This window comes from Cibotium barometz, chromosome 15 (assembly GCF_041138505.1).
Source record: "Cibotium barometz isolate CiBa-2024 chromosome 15, ASM4113850v1, whole genome shotgun sequence".
Lineage (NCBI taxonomy): Eukaryota > Viridiplantae > Streptophyta > Polypodiopsida > Cyatheales > Cibotiaceae > Cibotium > Cibotium barometz.
The window spans coordinates 35,321,827-35,348,606 of NC_141060.1; the positions used below are offsets into that span (position 1 = coordinate 35,321,827).

Below are 26,780 nucleotides of genomic sequence, written 5' to 3' on the forward strand. Positions count from 1 at the left end.
CACCGGCTATGCGTGCTCACCTAGGTGATCTTGCAGCGTTTGCTCAGACGATCGGACAATCTATTGCGGAAAACATGTGGGGCATGCCTGAGAGAGAACCCAGAAGCAAGGCGGTACAAGTGCCTAAGCTCACTCAAAACTTCAGTGGGGTAACGAGGATGTTAGGAAGCACATTGAAGTTTTTGAGCACGTGTGTGATTCCTTGGAAGAGCACAATGAGCTACATAAATGTAAAGCCTTAGGCTTAACCTTGAGTGGAAAAGCCAGAGATTGGTATCGAACCTTAAGGGTTGAAGAGCGTACTCACTATCCCACTCTCAAGAGATTATTCTTGAAAGAATACATACATGAGGGTGTGCTTTGGGGAGTAGCATCTCAACTCCAAAAAGCTGAACGTGAGAAAGAGGAGTCAATGAGAGACTTTATTAGTTGATTAAAGCATCTAAATTCTCGCTGCACTCCCGATGAGCGCTTCAATAACAACCAACTGCTTGATAGATTCATCCGAGGATTGCGCCACGAGGACATATACAATGGCCTAGTCATTAGAGGTCTTACGACGTGGGAAGCAGTCACTGCCAATGCAATCCAATTAGAAGACAACTTGATGATTGCAGGTAAAAAGGTGTCTTCGGAGACAAAATTCGTTAGTTCGCAAGTATCTGGGCACGAGCCAATGACGGTAAAACCTATTGCCAAGGAGCCCAAGATATCCGAAATGTCTATGACCGACCTTACTAAGGCTCTCCAAGAATACTTTAGGGGTAATAGAGCTCCTCAAAATAGCCATATGTACCCAAGAAGAGAGCAACAATGGTGTTCGGTTTGCTTAGGACCACATAGTACGAGTGAATGTCCCACATTCAGAGTTAAATTCAATGGGAATTGTAATGCATGTGGTAAGTATGGCCATCAGTCTAAGGATTGCCTAGTACTTAAGCGTATGTTGGCGAATCAGGCACCACTAGCCTGGTCAAACACACCTCAAGTACCCGCGCTGATGCCTGCACCACCTGTTGAGCAACCGTCACAGCACATAGTTCCAAGGAACCCTAATGTAGTCCAGTCTGTGCCGTTACCACCGCCAATGCTAGGACCACAACCTCCACATCCAAGGATTACCCCTGTAAACCGGATGGGTTGTGAGTCACATAGTGCGTGTGGGGATTATGAAGAGGAGATAGACCCCACTATTTCATATGGGATTGATACGTTTGAAATGACTCCCCAATACTACATGGAGAATCATTTCGGGCAAGTCAAGCCTGTATATTATGCGGCTGCTCTCGCCACAAGAGGGCAAAACCTTAATACCTTGGCAAGGAGACCACCTCTTCAATGCTACGATTGTGGTGGACCGCATCGTGTAGCGGAGTGCCCTAATAGGCTACAGAAGATCGCTACTCAAATGCAACCAAATCAAGGGAGCACATCGAGAATGCCAGTACTTACATGTAATTGTTGTGGCGGCATAGATCATTTGATTGCTCAATGTCCACATAATCCTAGTGCACCCAAGATTACGCCATTGAATTTGGTTGAGGTCACCAACCAGGCACAAGGAACCACACTTGTTGTACCCACGAATGTAGTTACACGGTCAATGCTTCAAAATCAAAACTACATTCTCAAAGAGAGGGATACTGCATCAATTGCTCGAGCAAAGAAAAAGAAAACGCGGCCGAAGAGATCACTGAATGCCATGAGCTCCAAGCCTAGTTCAAAGACTAACATAGGAATAGGAGACGACCCCATGTATATGAATGATCTTGAAGATGATTCTGATTCAATAGAAACCATGGGGACCAAAGCCACTACCTTAAGGGAAGACCCCACTCGGGAGCTCAATGAAGGAGAATCAGGCGAATACATAAATCAGGGGAAACAAAAGGAAACTTCCTCGACCCCACAACCAAGTCAGCTAATGCCCTCTCGGCCACCCAAACTGACTGAGACTCCCCAAGACAAGCCACGTGGGCCAAAAATCCTCAAGAAAAAGATTGGAACTTACCCAAACCCAGTTGAGGAGATTGAACAAGTGCAACACTTAAGGGGTTTGGTGGAAGAAACACAAAGAGAACTGGAGCCAGCAGACCCTAGAAGAATCATTATTCCAGACACAGTGTTTCCTACACAAGTTCAGCCTCACAGGAGCTATAAACCGTTAGCTATATCTAGTATCATTCGGGAAGAAAGTGAGGATAGGACATCAGGAAGTGGGCAAACACCCTCCTTGCTGGAAGGAATGTTTAGTGAGGGAATGCCTGACCCCGTCGAAGAGAAAGTGATTCCATCTTCACCAATCCCTAGTCAAGGGGCGATATCTCAAAAAGTACCGTTGAATGTGTCCAAGATAATGGATTTCATGCCCTCTGAAATAAGAACCATGATCATCTCCAAGTTATACGGAGATCCTGAGCTATTCTCAGCTCTTCGGGCATTTCTCAATGGAGAACTGAAGGTGGGGTTACCACAATTTGCAAATATGGATAGACCCGACACGCTTCAAGATGATGGGGAACATTAGGATCTACAACCCAACCTAGATGAAGACTCGGTCATTGAAATACATGTTAACAAGTTGGGACAATACTTTGAAGGTGACGAATCTAATGCAACCCTCCCCATTACTACCAAGGGATTAACTCTAAAGGGAATCCTCGATGGTGGTGCTGGAGTGAGCATTGTGACTAAAAACTGTTGGGAATCGATGGGGAGACCTCACCTCGAAGTCACAAACATAGTGGTTAAGATGGCAAACGGAACTATTGCTAAACCTATTGGGATGTTAAGGGACCTTAAGATCAAGGTTCTGGGATACAAGGTAAGACATACCTTCATTGTAATGGATTTCTCCAAGCATCCTATGTCATATCAAATGATCTTAGGATGTCCTTTCATGAGGGAAGCACAAATGGTACATGATTGGTCGAAAAACCATGTCTACCTACAATTCCAAGACTCTGTCATTCAAGGATCTTGAGAATGGTCGCACGCATCCTTTAGGAAGCAAGGTTATCATCGATAATCAATCGGATACCACTATTCACTCCGCCCCATTAAGGTATCGCTATACATGCAAAAAAGAGACTGATGATGTGAAAGATTCTCCTTATATGGATGTCCTACGGGGTATGACTGAGTCGGATAACGTGGATTGGGTACACCTAGCGGCAACCATAGACACATGGGGAAATAGAGGCACAAGTTGGGTAACGCCTGAGGGGCAAGATATGCCACCATTAGTGCCAATAAACATGAAAGTGGCAAACTCCCTTAACACTGATAGTAGCAAAGACTCTGACCAATGCAACTCTGAGTCGTCTGAATCTCAAGAAGAAACTGACTCTCAGCCTAATGGGGGGGATGAATAAAATATTCACCCAAGTGTGGAAGCAATGTGCTCAAGGCCTAGGACAGTGACCTCCTGCAGTTCATTCGAAAGTGAGGGGGACACAAGTGAAGATCGACCAAGTGAGTCCGAATCTGACAGAAACAAAAATCAAAAACTTGGTAAGAAGAAAATGAGACATAAGCAACAACGCTATCGAGCTAATGTACGAACTGCAAAATAAACAAAGAGAGATCCACTGCACATAATGGCTTAGTTATGTAGGAGCTATTGATGCTCATCGAAAGTTGGCGGATAATTGGGGACAATACCTCCAAAGTGTCATGTGGTGTATTCCGCAACCTCATGACGTCGCCCAATTAGAAATCGAAGAGAAACCAAAACTAAGTCGTACTTCCAGAAGGCGCAAAACCAAGAGTTGGCTCAGCAACAAAAGGATGCGGAATTAAAAGAAAAAAACCTGGCACAACAGGAACCGATAGACTTACACCCCGCACCCGAGCATTTCAAATCATTTACCACAGGGGAACGTAAAGTCGTCTACACAAAAGCCCAATGAACGCCTACCAATGGGAGTAGCGGTGTCTACGATGGCCCGGCAATAGTTAAGGAGATAGAACTAGCAGATCCAGGTGAGAAGTCTAACCCAGTTTTTATTGCTGAAGACCTCACCCAGACGGAGGAAGCTACACTCAAGAAGCTTCTTAAGGAATTCAAAGACATATTTGCTTGGACATATCATGATATGAAGGGTGTTCCACCCTCGGTGGTGCAACACACGATTCCAATGATTAGCACTGCTAAATCAGTCCAACAACATCCCTACCCAATGAATCCTAAGTACGCAAAGATTGTACAAGAGAAAATTGAAAAGCTTATAAAATGTGGATTCATATACCCTATTGAGCACTCAGAATGGGTTTCTTCGATAGTCATCGTACCAAAGAAGAATGGGAAACTCAGAGTGTGTGTTGATCTCAAAAAGGTTAATGCAGCCGCCAGAAGGGATCATTACCCCTTGCCGTATTCTGAACATGTGCTTGAAAGAGTTCCAGGCAAGGAGGCATATAGCTTTTTAGATGGGTACTCTGGTTACAATTAGATCACAATTGCAGTAGAGGACCAAGCTAAAACAGCATTTATCATGGAGTTTGGAGTGTTTGCCTTTCGCGTCATGGCTTTTGGCTTGACCAATGCACCTGCAGCATTCCAACGATTGATAAACACAGCCTTTAAGGAATATCTAAGGGACTTTTGTGAAGCTTTCTTAGATGATCTTTGTGTTCATTCCTCTTGGAATGAGCACTTGATGTGTTTACGAAAAATATTTGAAAGGTGTAGATTATATCGCATCTCCTTGAATCCTTTCAAATGCCAATTCTGGGTTAAACACGGAGTTATCTTAGGGCATATAGTGTCCAAAAATGGGATTTCCACTAACAACAGTAAAATCAAGGTCATTCTAGAATTGCCCCACCCACCAACTATAAGGGAGTCCAACGCTTTATGGGCCATGTTGGTTATTATCGAAGGTTTATTCTATTCTTCGCCGAGATAGCTCGATCATTGTATAAGCTTCTCATTGAGTTTATTTGGACCGAAGATTGTGATCGTGCCTATGAGCTAGTAAAAGAAGGCCTTGGCGAGTGCTCCAATCTTGCGAATGCCTAACTGGGATTTAATCTTCCATGTGCATATTGATGCATCAAACTTTGCTATTGGGTGTGTGTTAACTCAATCTGGAGAACACAAACTAGACTACCCCATTAGCTTTGCCAGTCGCCAGTTGAACGATGTTGAGATGAACTACACCACTACGGAGCGAGAAGGGTTGGCAATGATATATGCAGTAAGGAAATTTTGTTATTACCTCCTTGCCACACCAAGTTTGTTTTCTATGTGGATCATCAAGCATTGTTGTATCTGGTAAACAAAGCATGCTCCACAGGAAGAATCACACGATGGTTATTAATTCTTCTTGAGTTTGATTTCACTGTTGTTGTGAAACATGTCATGGCTGATCATTTGTCTCGCATACCTAATGGTGAGGCTCCTACGGGAGTTGATGATGACTTACCTGACACTTCCCTGTTCATGGTGGAGACAATGCTTGAATGGAGTGAGAAGATTGTTAACTTTTTGGTTAATGGCTTTCCACCCAAGGAGCTTCGTAAAGATCTAGCTCAAAAACTGATCAAGGAATGTGAACCCTATTGTCTGATAGCCGGGACTCTTTATAAAAGAGGAAAGGATGACGTTCTTAGGCGTTGTGCCCGAGAGGATGAGTATCTATACATTTTGCAAGAGGCACATATGGGCGTAGCCGGTGGTCACTTCTCAGGAGACTTAACTGCGCGAAAGATCTTACAATCAGGGTATTGGTGGCCCACTATGTTCCAAGATGCATCACTTTTTGTGAAGGGTTGCGATGAATGCCAACGATACAAGAAACCCCAGCGGAAAGATCAGATGCCCTTGCACCCAATTAAAGTAAACCAACCATTTGAAAAGTGGGGTTTAGACTTTGTAGGTCCAATTAGCCCAGTGGCCCACAACACACAATCTCGCTATATTATTGTGGCCACTGACTATATGACCAAATGGATTGAAGCGAAAGTGACACGTAAGGCAGATGCAAGGACAACAACCAAGTTCCTCTTTGAAAATATAATCACACGCTTCGGTTGTCCTTTTGAACTTGTGAGCGACAATGGTACACATTTTATAAATGAAGTGATTAAGGAGCTCACAACAAATTTCATGATATCCCATCATAAATCTACTCCTTATTATCCGCAAGTGAATGGCCAAGCCGAGAGTACCAACAAGACCTTAATCTCTGTTTTGACAAAGACAGTTGAAGCTCATCGCACGGATTGGGATCTAAAGCTTACGACAGCTTTATGGGCCTATCGTACTGCATATAAAGTGGCTATTAACTGCACACCATTCAAAATGGTATATGGCCAAGAAGCAGTCATGCTGTGGAATTGGATTTATGGCATGTGATAGTCCACTGGGCTCTAGACTACTTGGCCAATACCTCGAATACCCATTAGATGTGAAGGTAATCCCTTAGTAGAGCGTCTATATATCCTTGAGCGGCTAAACGAAGAAAGACAATTGGCTGTGTACAATGCCCTTGTGGAGAAGGATAGAAGGAAAAAATGGTTTGATTGCCACCTGAAAGACAAGGACATCAAGGTTGGGGATAAAGTCCTGATGTATGAAGTGCATAACGAAAAGAAGAAGCTCAAATATGCTGGTAAGGGACCGTATAGAGTATGTGAAATTACCTTGCAAGGCACCATCCGAAAAGAAGAAGCTCAAATATGCTGGTAAGGGACCGTATAGAGTATGTGAAATTACCCTGCAAGGCACCATCCGAGTGGGGACTCTCGACGGAGTTGAAACCATTGGATTCCTTAATGGGAGTAAATTCAAAAGATACTATGACCCCCTAAGCCAAGAGGAGTTACATGCAATCCATCAAAAGAAGGCAGCTAAAGAACAAGCTGAGCTTAAGAAGATACAAGCAAGAATTGAAACCAAAGAACGTCAACAGCGTGCTAGGCGCCAACGAGAAGCCAACTTGGGAATTACGCAAGTATTTTTCGAGGAGACAGAGGAGGATTCACTGGAATCTGACCCGCCTCTAAGATACCCAATTGAGTTACAGAGTCCTTACGGGGAGGTGCTGTATAATGCATTATTGGATACAGGAGCTCAACACGATTTGCTATCATATGGCGTGTGGTGTCAACTTGGAAAACCACCTTTTATCCAAGAGTGCTATCCAAATTAAAGGTATCAACAAGAAGAAAACCCCTATCTTAGGAATTCTGCACACTCCGGCTGCCTATGACAAGGGGATCGTAATTCAAAGCTTTTTGGTTATGCCTGCTGGTACCATGGAAGGGACTATAAACTTAGGGTGAAAATGGATGTTGGCCACCAAGTGCAATATCGATTGGGCAACCAGACGAGTCACAACGCAAGAACCAACACTTAGTCTGACCGCTCAAAATCCCGCTCCTAAGCCATCGACTCTGGACAAAATGCTAGATAACGAAAAATCACAAAGTCAAGTGGCAAAACCATCTTTGATTGTTTGCCACCCCTCTAATGCTTCAATTCCAAGAGTGGAAACAGGTAGTGTGGTCTCCAAGGCTCCGCTTACTATGCCAAAAAGTACATACAAATGGGTCCCAAAAGCTTCGTTAACAGCTACCCCCCCTGCTCAATCTCGTTCAGACAAGAAGCCTCGTAGAAGGAAAGCAGCTACCCGCACGAGAAAGCGCAATGTAACATCACGATGGATTCCTAAAAAATTATTAGTAGCCCAAGGGTACTACAAAGGGAATGACCAGATTTGGGTCCCTAAGCATAAGCTGAATCCCTCTATATCACATGTAAAACCTTGCAAACCAAATGTTGCCACCCCAACGACAATTCAAGACCGTGGTAAAGGAAAGGTAACAGAGTGCTCCGCATCACTTCTTCCAGAGCTAGTTTGGATTCCCAAACGATATCGATCAATACCACCTAGCTCAGGAAGGGGGGAGCCACATGAAGCTTCTAGCTCCTCATGCTAGGAACACATTGATATAGAAGTTTCTTCATGCACTACACCTACTCTTGTCAACACCCAAAAAGAGACCAATGAGTCTATGTCTTCCTTTGTAAAAGTATCGTCGGAAACGATTTCCTCCATTCATCAATGGGAGCGTACACTACCATCTCTGCAATTTGATGTGGCCACAAGGGTCATAAAAGGCTATCTGCCCACATCACCACCTATGACCGTTGGACAAATTGGTTCCAAGAGGCTGCAACATCATTGCAAAAAATATGATCTACCCAAGGAAAGGGGGAGTATGTACTCACGCTCCACATTCTCATGCTTCCTCCCTAACCTTCTCCCCTGACCATGTAATTGCCAAATTCAAGGGGATGTATATATATAGCTTCATACATAAAAAAGAAAAGAAAAGAAAAATAAAAAATAGTAAAAAGAGCAAGAGCACATTAAGAGGAGAAATATCCGTATACAAATAGGAACTAGATTGATCTGTCATAAACCTACTGATGCTATATCTGTGTTGGCAGATATGGCAAATGCAAGAGCATCACACACTTTATCCACCTTTGGTGAGAGGTATCATTTGTACCTTTCTCAAATATTTCACATGTGCTATCCTGTGATTAAAACCGAATTGGATCATATAGATGTACTAGCCAGAGAGGAAAATGTTGAGGAATTAGAATGGCTAATTTTCCTATTGACCATGACTAACCCCTACTCCGTAGAGGACATATCCTCGATATATAGCCCAAGACTTTCCTTTTCCACAAGATGACTATCCTCGCATGGTTACATTCTTGATGAGTTTATGTGGATGGGAAAACGAAAACGATATATCTGACGATGAATGGACGGATGAAACTCATGGCACTACTGAGGCTGACTTTATTTATTTGGATGATGCAGATAGAGGCTTAGCCTTAGGGCTAGAGCCAGGACTCTACAACATCCTCTTACCATATCCTCAGTAGTAGTGTGGTGACTGGTAGGTAGGTTAGTGTTTTCAAGTTGTTTCTAGTTTGGAGTCCTTAAACGAGTCTTTAATTTTTCACACTGATGTGTCTCTCGAGGTATAGTGCTTGTTAGTTGATTGTACAGGTTGAAAAGTTTGAGGTGGGTTCGCTTCCAAGTCCTGAGACTGCCGCAATGTTCATCAAAATATATCTACATCAAATTGCAAGCTATCTCATCAAATCAAGGAGATCTCCAATTTCAGGTGTAATTCTTCGATGCCCACTCTCTTTAATTTTTACTGTTCGATTAATTGCATGAACTATAATGCATGACCACATGGAAATTGTCAAAGTACTACTTAGTTTTTGAAGTTGCCTGACGTGTTAGTATAAATCATTAATGAGCTTAACCTTATTGGATATATTCTTGAGAATGCATGAAGTCTTTAGTTAACATTGGAATACGATTGTCTTAGGTCTAGGGTCAAACCATCTTAATGTTTGACACCTGGCCATGTGTGTGTTGACCTCTAAGACATACTTACCCCTTGGTCAAAAGGATGTAAGAACACATTATAGTTCAGGAGCAAAGATCAAAAGAAATAAATTTTTTAAAAAAAGCCTACAATAAATGGCAATGCAAGTCTATTATGTGCTCTAATGTTGGCTTATCGCTTTATTGACACTTGGTAGGCGAGGAGTATTCTACTCCAAAATGATGCCCTAGGTTGGTAGGGGGTAGCCTTGCCTAAGGTGAACTAATAGCTTCCTAGACAATGCCTTGTGTTAAACATGGTACCAAGATTGATGTTAGTATTGCCTTGGGGAGGTTGCCATTATGTGTAAAAATGTCACGTGCATAAAGAAATAAAGGCAAAAGGCTCCTGTAACTCTGATGTTTCTTATGTCCCTAGGCTCGTGGTATTAACTTGTTCTTAGCGCCCTGGTTCTTAGCGCAGACACATTGTGGTCATCTATTTATTTATTAAGCTGGGTAATTTTCCTTGACTTAGGCCAGTTATAGACCTTGATTAACCTTCGACACCTTGCTAACTCTTGATTTACTTTCAATATTTTTAAACTCCTGTTAATTTGCTACGCTAGCTCATTCATGTGACCCCTTAAACTAAGTTCTCATGGCAACATCCATTGTGGTCTAACATGCTTGAATTTATTAGACTTTATATCTTTTAAAGTCTTGCATACCTTCACTCTACTTCCCTGTTTTGCAAACGGTCTACCACAACAAACCCTATCGAGCTTACCATACCATAGCTTCTGAGGACGGAATCTACATCAGGAAAGGGAGCATGTTAACCTATGACGGACATTGAGACGTACTATGTTTTACGTCATGTAATTAATTTAAGTATTCTGAGTCATGGGCCGGGCTTGTCGGCACCATAGGTAAAGGATAAAGGGATTGGGTGATCCCCGATGAGAGGCGCACCTTGAATATTAGCAGGATAAGGGTTAGGATCGGCCGGCCATGTATGGGCATCCATGTGTGAATGGCTAAGTCACCTATAAGAGTCAAATGTAACCCTAAAACTCTCATTCTCAATGTGTTGAATACAAAGTGTACTCTTGCCTTATCTTCTCGTTCCCCTTCTCCTGCGTATGTGTGTGTGTGTGTGTGAGAGAGAGAGAGAGAGAGAGAGAGAGAGAGAGAGAGTGATCGAGCACTATGTGACGGCACGGCAGCGGCGAGGTGGTAGAGCGCGACGGCAGCTCCTTCTTCACTGCGACGCGAGAATCCTTCATGGCGGCGGTTTAAGCGGTGAGTGACACACCTTTGCTTTCTGTTTGAGCTTGCTAGGTTCTGGTTGTATGCTTGCAGCCATTCGTGGCTCGCATACAGTGTTCGACAAGTCCCCACAGCTCCGACTTGTACAGTAAAAGCGCACATTGTACCGCCTTAGATCTATCCAAAGCAACTTACTGGCCCAATTGTATACTACCTGCATCTCAGATCTGCCCAAAGCAACTTCAAATTTCATATCTGCAAGGTTTGTGAGATTTACAAATTTCTGACTTAAAATTGCACATTCTGCTTGTTTTGAAATTTGGGGCTTCTCACCATTAAGCTTGTAATTGCAACATTGGCACACATTGGCATTGATTTCAGTAGATTTGGTGCATAATTGCACTAGAAATTTGGGGATTTTACAAAAATTGGCACTATTTTGTAGAAATCAGCACCATTTTACAGAAATTGACACTATTTGCAAGTAATATTTTGGTATGGCATTGGGGCATTTACCCCAATTTTTTGGGTATTACAGGCATATTTACTTTGCATTGGGACATTTTCCCCAATTTTTTGGAGCATTACAGCATTTGGTACAAGTGACAATTGGTTTAGCAGATTTATAGTTGTAGATCCGGTTCAAATTTGGTCTAATTGGCTGCTTAAAAATTAGGGCTTTTCTACATTTAGCCCATTTTTGGAGCATTCGATCAATTTACCTTCAATTTGCCAGGATTTGAGCACTTGTAGCTTTTTCAAGTGTCAGCTGATCGTGTTTTTCATGGTACATGTATACATTTGTGGTTTGCTACAGTATATGTATGCCATTGTGGACACTTTGACAAATTTGTATCATCATGCAGTACACTTGCAGATTTGGGACATGCATATGTATTTCTTGTGGTGGTGAAGGAGTTTCCCTTTTAGTCCATTGATTATCCTGCTATTTATCTCCCACATTCTTACAGTTTTGTTGGGCATTGCCTACTCGTGGGGTGACTTGTGATAGATTTGTTGTGTTATCATGGCCAACAATAATAATAACCTCTTTGGAATGCTATCTCAAGAGGAAAAGCTCAATGGGCATAACTACCCTATGTGGGCTTATATGGTGCATCATGTATTGGTTGCCAAGATGTGCGGCTATATGTGGATGGCATTGTGGAGCGTCCTCTTGCACCTGCTCCAGTGGAAGGTGAAGTGATTCCCGCATTCCCGCTCATCCTCCTTCAGGTCCACCTCTTCGTCTTCCTCCTACTCAGCAACAACGTACTTAGGATGCTAGGGATGCTCAGGCCCATGCATTGATTGCTCTCTCGTGTTGCAGGCATATCATTCCGCACATTCATTCCTGCACCACTGCAAAGGGTGCTTGGGATACCTTGGCGGTGTTGTATTCAGGTCGTAAATGAGGCTCGTGTAGCTTACCTTTGAGACTAACCGCATGCTTGAAGGTGACTCTATCGATCAGTACCTTACGCATGTGAAAGACCTATGAGAGAAGCTCATTAATATTGATGAGGTCTTGATAGATAGCTATCTTGTTCAGACAGAACTGCATAATTTGCCTGACTTTTATCAGACATTTGACACCACTTTGTGGCTGTTGGCTGGCAATGCACCTAATGCGCTCATTTTTGACAACCTTGTGACTCTCTTGCTCAGTGAAGAGAAATCTCATTCCAATAGGAACAACATGATGTCTGCTGAGTCAACAATGGCTGCTCCCTTCGTGGGGATAGATGTGGGCCTAAACCTAGCCTATTGAATCCTTCCAAGACAAAGGACAAGCTCAAAAAGAAAAAGTGCTTTAACTATTGTAGGAAAATAGGGCACACCATAGAGAAATGCAGGAAGGGTATTGAGAGTGAAAAAAAGAAGAAGCTGGCATCTTCTTCCACAGGTGCAAATCATGCCAATTTGGCTACACATGTGTCATTGATGCCTTGACCCTTACATCATCGCCCAGCAGAGATGTCTTACGATGCCATTGCTTTTGATGACTATGCTCTATAGTCTATACTCCATGGTATGGAATGTCTGGTAGATGCATTTCAAGGGGGGATTTTACTTGCCCACATGCAATTGGTGATGCCTCATGGTCACTTATGTTTATTGACCCTTATGCTTGTCTATGCTAGACGCTTTCTCTTATGTGATATCTACTGGAGATGCCTTTTATGCTATTTTCCCTTGCAGTGGGATTGTTTCTTTAGTGTTGACATTGTCACTTTCTCACATGTGATGTTTATTGGGAGTGCCTTTTACACACTTGGCCAGCGTTGGCTTGCTCTCATTGATTTGACATGTCACATGTATATTATTCATTGTGGGATTATGCATCTTTACACTTGCCATACATGCCATTGATCATGGCATCGCTGAGAGTTTACCTATCCTTTCATAGCATTGGTTGATGCCCGCCTCGAGCCTCCATTTTTTCTCCCCATTTTCAGCTTTTCCCATTACTGAATTTTTACTTTTATCAGCCCTACCATTGCTGATTTTTCCTCATCGAATCCTCCATTGATGAGTTTCACTCTTGCAGCTTACATTGCATGTCTCACAAGCACGACTTCTGGATCCTGTTGCCTTTACACATGCGTATATCTGCTACCTCTTCTTATGCTTATCACTGGTGCAGTTACAGAGCATTCATGTGGATTACATGCACTTTAGCTTGGCATTTGGTACTTGCCTTCAAGGGGTATTATGCGATGCCTCTTGATTTAATGCAATTAATGTACACATGATCTTTGCCATGCGTTTCTGGTGATGCATTTATGTACTACTGTGCTCTAACATTAGCGCTATGACATTGGGGATCCTTTTCCCCGTCATATAGTGCTTGCTTTTTCCATTGGCATTGTAGTTCACTCTTACTATGGAGCATAGTGCATGGCAGCATTCACAGCTTTATCACTCTACTGCTACCCGTTCACACCATTCACTTGAGGGGGATTTGTTGGTCATGTCCACTCCCAGCTGGAACCCAGCTTACTCATGGGCACTATTTCCCTGTGAGACTGGACACAGGTTTTTTCCCCATTGTGAACACACTTGTGTGTTGGGCACTTAGCCCTAGGCTTTTTAGTACTCACTTGTACTTTCATTTCATATCATTATTGAGTACATCTTTTCCAGCACTCTCACGTTTCTATGTGCTTAAGGTTGTGTGTGTGTGTGTGTGCAGGATAGCTTCCCTCCTACCCAATAGCACATGGGCTTTGTGTGGATTTTGGTAAATTTACATGTTGAAGTTGATGATGTGGCTCTATGACGATAATAGAGATGGGTATGGATACTTCTAAATTTTTTGCAGGTATTTGTAGCTGTTGTAATGTTAGTTACATCCTTATCAGACGCCAAATGGGTGTGATGTTGTGTTGCCAAACTCTTTTTTCCATATGGCCCAAGGGGTCCTATATACAAAAAAAAGAGTGAGTTTGGGTAGGACATCACACCCATCGAGCATCCGACGAGAGTGAAACTTTGCAAGTGAGAGTTTGAATAAAAGATGCCCACTTGATACACCCATCTAAAATTAATGGCTGAGAGATAATAAGTGCTTAATGCTCTGTTGAGAGGATCAGTCTGTATCATAAATTTTGATCCCATTAAGATAATGCTAGCATGTACCACATCAATTAACTCTTTATCATAAGTACTATATTTGCATTGTGTTGGTCTTAACTTGTGACTCTCTAAGCAAAGCGATGTCGTCTTACAAAAGAATCACTCTATCCCATAACCATTAGCACCAGTTACAACAACTACAGAAAAGTGTATACGAAAGTCAAGTAGTTGCAAAACTAGTGCATGAGTAAGAGCTTTTTTTAAAGCTTGAAAGGATCTATCTTGGCTTTCTGTCCAATGAAATTTCTTGCCTTGCTTTGGATAATGTGACCTAAAAACTCAATCTTATCTTGGAAGAAACTTCTCTTCTCAAGGTTGAGATAGAGCTAGTTTTCCTTCAAGGGTAAAATACTAGCTCGAGATGATTTTCATGTTCGTGAATGTTCTCTCTCACTGAAGACTAATATATCATCAAAGAGTACTATTATAAAGGATTGATACTTGAATAATATTATGTTCATCATATAATTAAAGGTTACAATAATCCGAAGAGCATAGTTGTAAACTCATAATGATTAAGCTGGATCCTAAGTGTAGTCTCTTATAAATATAATCTTCAGTCTTTTGATGATACCCAGACTTATAAATATTATCATTTATGTTAAATTTACAGTAATGTGATGAGCTATGGTGGATCAAATGCAAGAATCAACATAATTAGCATGTGATTAAGATGAGATTAGTGAACAATTAATGTAATACGATAATGTAGGCATGGGTACTCAAAAACCAGTAATTTCTCATTAGGCCAATGCCTCAATTTATAGGTTGTACATCTACAAGATGCCAAGCATCTAATCCCACTGATTTCTCCTGATTTGTGCCACCTCCCCTACATCTGGGACACTTTTCCTAGAATCTTTCCACACCCCTATATTCACTCATGCTACCCTTGGTTCTCTCATCGATAGATTTTTCTTACCTTTTCACTGCTACTCACTCGATTACAGACTCCCTTTTACAGTCTCTTGCTAAGGGCTTGTTCTCGCATACACCCATTCACTTGCATATTTCAACACCTCCCCTCAAGTGAATAACTCTAGCACACTTGGACCCTATACCAAGTTTCCCTCTTACTTGGTAGCCTATGACCAGTGCCTCAAGTCCTTATTAACTCATAGTCCTTGACACTCTCTCTTTATGTGTCCAAGGCTACTACAAGTGCCCGTGACCCCGTGACTAAAGTGCTCACACATACATCTACCACATGACCTACATCATCGGTGGCTCAGAGGTGGTTTTACTCTATTCGGGCAGGTTACATTGGGTTGTGGGGTTTCTCTCTCAGAAAAGATGTCCTGACTCCTCTTCCTTAGGAGTCTCAATGAAGTTTGCTAATGTAGATCCCTCTTCATTTGGTTTATTGTATCAATCTCTAACCATGTGTCTTGGCTTCCCACAGTTTGTGGCAAGTGAAAGTTCTTCCTCCTCCCCTGCCTCTTCCTTGTGAGAATCCTCCTCGAGTGTAGGAATTCTCTTTCCTCTTCAGTTGTTGGGTCCAATCCTTTCTTCTCTTTGACCTTGTTTTCTTGCTCTAGTAGAGCTCCTTCTATCTCATGCAGCGTCAATTCTGGTACATTCTTTAAGGTTGCCACAATGTTCTCATATTCTCCTTTGTCCACACTCTTCAAAAGCATTGCTAGTGCCTCATCATCCTCTACCTTCTTCCTAATGGCTACCAGTTATTGTTTAATGCTTTTGTATTTGTTCAAGTGTGGTTAGAGATTCACTTTCCTTCATGTCAAGTTTGTAGAATTGCATTACCAGATTTATCTTTGAATTTTTTACCTGAGTGCCAAATAATTTATTAAGTTCATCCCATGCATCTTTAGCCCGTTGTATCCCTGCAATTATCCCTGCAATGTGGTAAATGATTTCATCATTTAAGCTAAGTGCAATGAGTCCTAATGCTTTCTCATTCCTACTCTTCCACTCATTCTCCCCATGTTCCTTTGGACATTCATCTCTTCCTTGAACTAGCCCCCATAGATTCTTCCTCCATGAGCAAATACATGGTCTTTGTTTGCCATGTATGGAACTGCTCCCCATTAAATTTAGCTATTTCTTGTGTAGTGCTCATGATGATGTAAAGGGGATCTTACCTCTTAATCCAATTCAAGATTCAAGGGCAGTGTCTACCCTTTTACAACTCCAATCTGACGTTTAATGATAATTACAACAAGTTTATCACCACCATGAGTTTACCAAAAAATTACATAAAGCCAAGGGTAACTAATATGTACTGAATGGTTGGGATATCAAACCATCTTCGAATTTCAATTTGAAGTGATAGAGATCTGTATCAAATACCCAATGGTAAATTTGAACCATCAATTGCACCAAAATGTAATGATTAGTGCTAATTAATCATTGATTAGTGAAATAATCTCCTATTTTATGTGCAAAAAAATGGAGTATGCAGGGAGGCTAGATCTGGTGCCTTAGAGTTCAAATGAGCTCAGATCCTTTGAAGAGAATCAATAGCAATTATTCTAGGAGAGGATCAAGCCAAGAAACAAAAGATTTGACCAAACATTGAATGCTTAATCTCTATTTTACCAAAGTCACTTGTAGATTTGATGCAGAGCTTAATGCCATGTCTCCTTGAGGAATTTCACAAATTTGAGATCACCAGCATGTTCAGAGCATCCAAAAACCTCTTGGTCTAGCTCCTTTGCTCCCATTCCAAGCAGTGAAGAGCAATTTGAAGTTTTCCTCAGAAAATTAGGCACTAGCGAAATCGTCGATTTTTGCACAGCTGCTCGCAGCAACGATTTGACGCATTGATTTGATGGACTGGACTATAGGCAAGGTGGCTATGTGTGCCTAAGATCTTGTTGCCTAATGTTAAGCCTGGAGGGAGATTAAGCCCCTCCACAAATGGGAGTGTAGGTAGTTAGTTGAAAAAGAGCTACAAATTGGGTTAACTCTTAATTATGATTCGTAGAGTAATTAACAAGGTAATTAGGCTCAAAAATTAGATGAATCCTAAGCTTGGCTTTGATACCATGTTAAATTTGTAGCAATGTGATGAGCTATGGTGGATCAATTGCAAGAATCAACATAATTAGCATGTGATTAAGATGAGATTAGTGAACAATTAATCTAATAATGTAGGCATGTGTACTCAAAAACCAGTAATTTTTCATCAGGCTAATGCCTCAATTTATAGGTTGTACATCCACAAGATGCCAAGCATCTAATCCCACTGATTTCTCCTTGATTTGTGCCACCTCCCCTACATCTGGGGAGCACCTTTTCCTAGAATCTTTCCACACCCCTATATTCACTCATGCTACCCTTGATTCTCTCATTAGTAGATTCCTCTCACCTTTTCACTCCTACCCACTCAATTACAAACTCCCTTTTACAGTCTCTTGCTAAGGGCTTGTTCCCGCACACAACCATCACTTGCATATTTCAACAAGTTGTACTATATTGTGAGGTCACTAAAGACCTATTTAATTTATTACAATACGCATGACAATGTGGCAGATCTTTTCATTTATACTATATTGTGAGATCACTAAAGATCTATCTGAACTATTATAGTACACATGACAATGTGGTAGATCTTTTCACATGATAAGGCTTTAGTGAAAGGATCTACCACATTATTATCATGTACACTACAATAGATCAGATAGATATCTCCATGATAGAGTCTCTCTCTAATATAGTGATACTACACTTGAATGTGCTTGGTACTAGCATAAAAGATAGCCTTCTTTAAAACTATCATTGCACTTTGGCTATCAGTGAGAATAGGAGTAGGGGTGTCTGAAGTGACACAAAGCTCCTTCGTCAACATTCTCAACCATACACATTCAACTATCACAATGAATGGTACTCTGTATTTAGCTTGACAGAGCCATGTTGCCATAGTTGGTTGCTTTTTACTAGTTAAGATATGCACGAATTGCCAAGAAAGAACCATTTTTCAGATGTGGATTATCGTGTATCATAATCACCTACCCAATCTGAATCACTAAACGCTTGTAGTTGTAAATCACTACCCTTGGCATAAAGCAATCCAAAATCCTGAGTGCCTTGCAAGTTTTGAAAGATAAATTTAATTCCTGGCAATGCTTTGTTCCTGGGCAATCCATGAATGTTGAAAGTTATGACATACCATATTGGATGTTTGTTCATGAGTTACACAAATAGATTAGGCATCCACCAAAACAACTTAAATGGTTCATCGACATCCTATAGACTAAGTTTTACACCAAGTTCCATTGGTTTAGAGATTGATTTGCATCTTTCCATGATAAAGTATAAGTGGTTATGTTGAATGGTTCATCGACATCCTGCAGACTAAGTTTTACACCAGGTCCCATTGGTGTAGAAATCGATTTACATCTTTCTATGTTGAACCTCTGGAGTAGTGCCTTAATGTGCTTTGACTAGTTAATGACTATACTATCATCTTGTTGTCTAAATTGCATACCTAAATAGTAATGTAAAAGACCAATAGCCTTGAAGGCTACACTGGAATCCTCATTGGTTTGTCTTACTAGCATGCAATCTACATACATAATATCAACAAGAAAATCCTACTTATCCTTTTTTATCTACATTCAAAGTGCTTCCCGCATGACTATTTTAAAATGCATGTCTAGTCACATAAGCACGAATCTTCAAGCTTTGGGTTCTTGTTTCAAACAATATAGAGCTTGTATACCTTATGTTCTTGACTAGTTTGGGCAAATCTAGCTAGTTGACTTACACGATCTTCTTCCTACAAGTCACCATTCAAGAACGTTGTTTAATGTCTAGTTGGTGCACTTTCCATTCATGATGGGCCATCAAAGCCATAACAAATCAGATAGTGGTCATATGGGAATTGGGAGCAAAAGTTTCATCATAATCGATCCCTTTCTATTAGGCATAACCTTTTGCAATAACAAAATTTAGCTTTAAATCTATCAATAAATCCATCTGTATTTTTCTTGACTTTAAAAACCTACTTAATACCAATAGCTTTCTTGTCAAGTGGTAGATCCACTAATGAATGGAATGAATTTCATCTGATATGGATTTCACCCAATTTGGATCTTCTTGATCCTCTTCAAAAGACTCAGATTCATCTATATCAGGTTAAGAACTAAGAAATGTAAACTTAGTAATATCTACTCTGAAGGAGTGGCTCGAGCACCAGATTTGGTTATATTGTAAAGTAGACAATTTTCTATCCCCTCCAAGGTGCTTTTAACCCATTTAGGCATAACCCTATATTCATTTATTAATGATTAATTAACATTAACTGCATCTTCTAGCTCATATGAAGTTGGTGCATCAAATATTTGAGCATTCCCCCTTGCAACAAACAAGGATTAGTAGGCAAAATTTACTGATGATTGGTAGAAATCGACACAAGTAATAACAAAATCAAACATGTCAATTGAATTAGCATCAGCATGCTTATTGAATTTCATTATTGGGTAGAGAGAATCCTCTACAAAAATGACATCCCTATTGACAATAATCTTCTTAGTGAGAGGATTTTACAGACGATAACCTTTGCTTTCAGCACTATTACCAATAAAAACTCATTTCACTACCTTGGCATCGAGCTTAGCTGCTTTGTGCTAGCACGTGTGCATATTCCAAACAACCAAAAACATGCATGTGTTCAACCATAGGTTTTCAATTGAACTAAGACTCATAAGGACTGATAGTCTTCAAAGCTTTAGTGGGGCACTTGTTCAACACATAGGTAGCACAAAAAATAAATGCTTTCATCCAAAACTTGTGTGGAAGTCTCAATAACATGTTTTTTTTGGGATGTATAAGGAGTTATACATTGATGCTTAATGCCTTTCTATGCCAAAAAATCTTTAAATATATTAGACATGTGTTCCCCTCTTATGTCGGAATGGTGAGTTTGAATTTTTAAGCGAGTTTCATTTTTAACCATAGCAACAAAGTGTTGAAAATAATAAAATACCTCTAATTTTGTTTTCATAGGGTAAGACCAACCAAATTTGCTGTAATCAAAGAATTTAACAAAATATAAATTTCCTCCCAAAGAAGTAGTCCTCTCATTGGACCACACATATCACTGTGTATGAGCTACAACTTTTTATTAGCTCTATTGGTTACATTCTTTGGGAAAGGTTTATTAGCTCTATTGGTTATATTCTTTGGGAAAGGTTTGCGAGGAAGTTTGCATCTATCACACAAATATATCTTGGTGGGGGTGGATTAAGATGAGGAAGATCCTCTAAGATCCCATGTTATTGTAAAAGCATCAAACCACCAACAAAAGTGTGGCCAAACCTACCATGTCATAACTCGGTATCTTTTATTGCATTAGAAGCGTCTATACTAGACAAGCAATATCATAATTGTCATACATGTCCAATTTATACAAACCACTCATGGTTTAATAGTTTAGTAAGCACACTCTATTTATCGAGCTCTTTGTCACTCCGACAATGCATTTATCATTTATAAATTCAACATTAAGACCTCCACGTACTAGAGTGGCACAGAAAGCAAATTTTTAAGAATTCCTGGAAAAAAAAGTGCATTCATGACAAAGGTCCTCACCACTAACAATAGTGAGAGCTATCTTACCAATACTTTTTATTGGGTAAGAGGCATTATTAGCACACATAACCATGTGACCACTTTGTGGATTCTCCATAGGTTTGACCAACACTACAATAGAATAAGGGTATAGCAGTGAAAATAGTAGTGTTTTTATAACTACAAGTCTTGGGAAATATCGGTGCGGCTCGCTGCTTTGAGCAGCGATTATAGTAGTGAAAAGCGATTATAGTAGTGAAAAGCGAAATATCACTACTGGGTAGCGATATTTTATTGTTAGAGTAGTAGTATTTCACTCCTAGGCAATGATATTTAGCTACTAGGGAGCAATATTTTGCTTCTCAGCTAGCGAAACAGAAATTTATTTTTTAAAAAGTGGGGCAGACTAGGGTCATGACAGGGCTCCCAAGTTTGTCCTAGCTTTTTTTTTAAAAATATATAAAAGAGATAGGAACATAGTAAAACTTAAAAACCTAAAAGAAATAAGTGAACATAAAATAGTTTTTATTCATCGATAAATTGAAAGATTTATATACAAGGTCAATGGTAAGGCCTTTCGCCATATGGCCATATACAAAATAAAGTATAATGAGAAGCTATGGAGTTAGGGACTGCATCGAGGTCCTCATCTCATGCATTCCAATTATTATTGCCCCTTGTAGCTTCACCCTTTTCTCTCATATTTCCATTTCTTTTCACTTGCACATGGGCACCATTTCATACATAGAACATATATATTCTTTATGCATGCATAGTAGAGCCTTGCACTAGGGTGTTGGACCAAAAAAAGAGTAGAGGTAATGCATAGGCATAGAGGCCTCTTATGTATTCTCTAAGCATGCATATTATTAGAGCTTTGGATGTTCTATGTATGCATATTAGAGCATGCATAAAGCATACATATGGACCAAAACAAAGAATGCATAGGCATAGAAACCTCTTTTGCATTCTCTAAGCATGCATATTATTGCTTATGCATTCTCTAAGCATACAGTAGGGCATACATAGCTCTAATATGCATGCATAGAACATATGTATTCTCTATGCATGTATAGCTCTAATATGCATGTATAGCTCTAATATGCATGCATAGTGCTAGCCTGGTTAGCCTAGAAGCCCCCGATGTGAACAGCCCTACACACGGGCACTTTTTACCCTATGCTGGTAGGGAATTTTCCCCCCATGTAAACACACTCTTGTGTGTTAGCCACATCAGCCACAGGGCTAGGGATTTTAGTTGTACTCTTGTTTTTCACTCATTTCTTATTATTATCATTCAGTACTTTCTAGCATGGAGCTTCGTCTCTCTCACTCTCTAAGCTTGTCTATCACTGTGTGTGCATGTGTGTCTGTATGAGTGTGCAAGGCATCTTCTTCCTCATCCATCATTGGTATCAGTCAGAGCTAAGATTTACGGCCTCGGTTTTAGTGTCTTGGTTTTGGAGCCTACACACATTTTACAGTCGACACCTGCCATCGACATTTGCGCCTCCTCCTCATTAGTGTGGCCACCGGTTGGCTTTTCAAAGCCGATTTTAGAGCTTGGCTGCAAAGCCAATAGCTCATTTCCATCGGTCTCTGAAAGTGGTGAATCAAGTGTACATTCGTTGGCCTTCTTAAGTTTTGCCATCGTACGTCCCTTCATCTTTGTCGACGCATAGCTCCTGGGTAAGCTCTTGCACTTCTTACTTTCCACAGATCTAGGGTTTCTACCTCCTCTATACATTGGTTAGCTTTTCTTTATGATGTCATACATTTTGGCCAACCCCACACACTAGCAATACACTTAGCTCAAGCTTTCATAAGCTTTCGACATTGAATTTTAACATCCGCTGAGTTTTATTGTTTCTGTTGTTGTTGCTCTGCTATAGAATCTGAATACTAGCATTCAACTTTCGGCATTGGACTTTTGAATCTGTTGATTTTGCGTAGTCAGTCATTTAGCACTCCTTTAGGCATTGGACTTTTGTGTCTGCCGTCAATTCTATCTGGTCAGCCATTAAGCTACATCCTTCACCTTGGCCTCGTCAATAAATCAGTCTTTGGCTTTTCTCAATTAGCACTTAAACATTCAACACTCCGCTTCAGCTTCAGTTATACTTGATCATTGATCAACCATTCAGCTGCTTCCGTAAATTTTATTCATTAAGCTACATCCTTCACCTTGGCCTCGTCAATAAATCAGTCTTTGGCTTTTCTCAGTCATCAGCACTTAAACATTCAACACTCCGCTTCAGCTTCAGTTTATACTTAATCATTGTCACATGTAGGATTGTCAATTGTTGGTTCATTTGATGCAAAATTGCATGATGCTACTATGCGTAACATTGATCTTGGAGATGATCCATACTCTGAATCAGGATTGTCAGTTAGTCCTATGCTTGACATTGATCGTAGTGTTGATTTATCCTAGCTGATTATGCTTTATATCAGTTCTCATTAGAATAGTGTTTATGGCTTTTGCTGTTGAGTGAGGACACATGATGTGTATTTTTTATGGTGTTCTGTGGTGGTCACTTATGCACTTGACCTCTAAGTTGTGTTCTATCTTAGAGACATACCTATATCAATGATGTTTTACTTGCTGGATGTATTAATTATGCTGAACCAGATGTTTTACTTTCTGGATGTGTTACTTATAATGAACCAGCTCCTTATTTGAGTTGCCTCCCCTTTGTAGCTCATTGACATGGATGCTAATGGAGTCAAACTGTTACATTGTCTTTAGCTTGGTTGCCTTGTCACTATACATAATTCAAGGTTTCTTTACATCAATTTGTGTGGGATAATGCATCCTTTTTACATTTCCATACATAATTTAGGGTTTTTACATCAATTTGTGTGGGATTACGCATCCTTTTTACATTGCCATGCTGAGAGGTTGCTTTATACTCTCATGGTTTGGTTGGATGTATGCCTTGCTACCCCACTTTTCATTCAGATTTGTTTTATCAGTGCACTCCGTTGTTGATTCCACCTTATCGGCTTATCCATTGACAAGGTTATTTTTAGATGTATTGGCATTTAGTGGACCTTGATAGTTTATCTCTTGCTATTGTTCATAGTGCTCGCATTATCTGTTTCTTATTGACTCACTTGAGCATGTTTATGCTTTGAATAGGTCCTCTGCTCTACTGATGCCATTGAGTCAGATTCAGCAGCCCAACTTTCCCATATTGCTCTAATGCCATGGGTGATGCAGCCATTAAACGCGCACTGCCTCTAGTCATGCATCTTCTTTTACTAATTCCACCCTTGTTGCTTCCACATCCACCTTCTCTTCTTGATGTATTGGAATCTGATCATTAGGTTACAATCATGCATTCAGCCTTCTACTCCTACTAACATCCAATAGATTTAGGAGAAATTGGCCTTCACGATTTGCTCATTACGTGTTACAGCATGCATTTGACGTTCAGACACTGGGGTTTTGAATAATTTAAGTATCTAGTTCATAGCAATCGAGGGGGGCGTCCTGCTACCTCCAATGAATTTTTTATGCTACCCCTTATCAGCAAACTTTTGGATGCCTTATTAACTATGCACTACCCATCTTGTGTTCAGTATGTAGTGTCACCAATTGAGAAGATTATAGCATTGCCCTAGCTTTGGCATTGGCACGCAATGAAGTAAATATGCATTTTCTTTATGCTTGCCGCCTCCACTTGCCGCCTCCACTGACAGCTATTGGGCATGATGTTCTCACACTAAGGTGTCCAACAGTGGTAACTATTTTTGACAATAGCCACTTCAGGTTGTGAAGCTGGGTACAACGTAGCATTCACAGCTATTGTGGAATGTGTATGGCTTTGCCGTCTATCGATAGATCTTGATATTGGACAAATATCTTCTACTACCATTTTTTCACTGATAGTGCATTTGTAGTCACACAGACATGGCACATTTAGGTGCATTATTGTTATGTTAGGAAAGGCTCCATGTAGGAGAGATTGCCTTAACCTATGTGCCTACACAAGCCAATGTAGTAGATGGGCTTATCAAAACTCTTTCTCCACGATAGTATATTATACCCTGTACACATTTATACCATTCACACTTCAGGGAGTTTGTTAGCTTGGTTAGCCTGGAAGTCCGTGGTGTCAAAAACCCTACACACGGGAACTTTTTACCTTGTGCTAGTAGCAGGGTTTTTTCCTCATATGTAAACACTCTTGTATGTTAGCCACATCAGCCCGAGGGCTAGGGCTTCTATTAGTACTCTTGTATTCCACTCATTTCTTATCATTATCATCTAACATCGAGCTTTGTCTCTCTCCCTCTCTGAGCTTGTCTGTCACACTGTGTATGCACGTGTGTCTGTGTGAGTGTGCAGAGCATCTTCTTCCTCATCTAACACATAGAACATATGTATTCTCTATGTATGCATACATAGAGAATACATGCGTAGCTCTAATACGCATGTATGCTTTATACATGCGTAGCTCTAATATGCATGCATAGAACATATGTATTCTCTATGCATGCATACATATGCTTTATGCATGCATCTTACATACTTTATTGTGCATGCATAGAGTATACATATGCATGCATGCATATTAGATCTACGTGTATGCTCTAATATACCTACATATAGGCCTCTTATACATAATATCTCTATGCATAAAGTCATCTTTATGCATTAGAGCCCTCTATGCATAGATGCCTCTTTATGCATTGTGCCCTTTATATACTAGTAACATGGAAAAAAAAACTCGAGATTACATAATTAATAAAAAGGGTTTAGGGTTAGAGCTTTCTTGAATATAGGAAGGACAAGGTGTTGGACAAAAAAAAAATAGACCTACAAACACATGAACCATAAACATAAAGCTTATTGTGGAAAAATGAGAGAGGGTTACTCACCTTATTTGAAAATATACTTTAAAAATAAAAGAGTTCAAATATTAGGTGAAATAAAACATAAAGTTACATATGCTCTGGTTATTAGTAGACAATACAACACGTCGAGGGTATTAGCCTAAGCATAAGACTTATGTATAAACCTCATGCATTAGGGTAATACATGAGGCCATATGCATTAGGCTCATGCATAATGCATGAGGCATATAATGCATAAGACTCGTGCATTAAGCATGAGGCTCATGAATAATACATGAGGCTAATGCTTGCCTATATGAATAGAAGCTCATGCATAGAAACTCATGAGCTTCTGTGCATTGATGTCCCTATGTATAAAGGCATTTGCATAGGGACATCAATTAATAATACATGAGGCTAATGCTTGCCTATATGAATAGAAGCTCATGCATAGAAACTCATGAGGCTCTATACATGAGTTTCTGTGCATTGATGTCCCTATGCATAAAGGCATTTGCATGAGCTTCTATGCACAGAAACTCATGAGGCATTATACATAGAGGCTTGTACATAGAGCCTCACGAGTTTCTACGCAGAGAGGCTTATGCATGAGCTTCTATGCATAAAGACTATGCATAGACTTTATGCATGAGGCTTATACAATCATTAGCCTCATTCCTTATGCACTCATGAGCGTAATAAGCTTATACATTAGCCTCATTCATGAGGCTCATGTTTTAGCCTAATACATGAGGCTTATGCATGAGTCTCATGCATTAGGCTAATCCATGAGCCTCATGCATGAGGTTAATGCATATAAGCTTAAGATTCATGCATTAGCCTAAGCAAAATGCATTAGGCTAATCCAAGAGCCTCATGTATGAGCTTCTATGCATAAAGACTATGCATAGACTTTATGCATGAGGCTTATACAAGCATTAGCCTCATTCCTTATGCACTCATGAGCGTAATAAGCTTATACATTAGCCTCATTCATGAGGCTCATGTTTTAGCCTAATACATGAGGCTTATGCATAAGCCTCATGCATTAGGCTAATCCATGAGCCTCATGCATGAGGCTAATGCATATAAGCTTAAGATTCATGCATTAGCCTAAGCAAAATGCAT

At 40.4% G+C, this 26,780-nt stretch overlaps 1 pseudogene; it reads left to right on the forward strand.

Annotated features, from left to right (window-relative positions):
- The first annotated feature begins 607 nt into the window (after positions 1–607).
- Positions 608–14,019, forward strand: LOC147631232 (uncharacterized; annotated as a pseudogene).
- Positions 14,020–26,780: the final 12,761 nt, after the last annotated feature.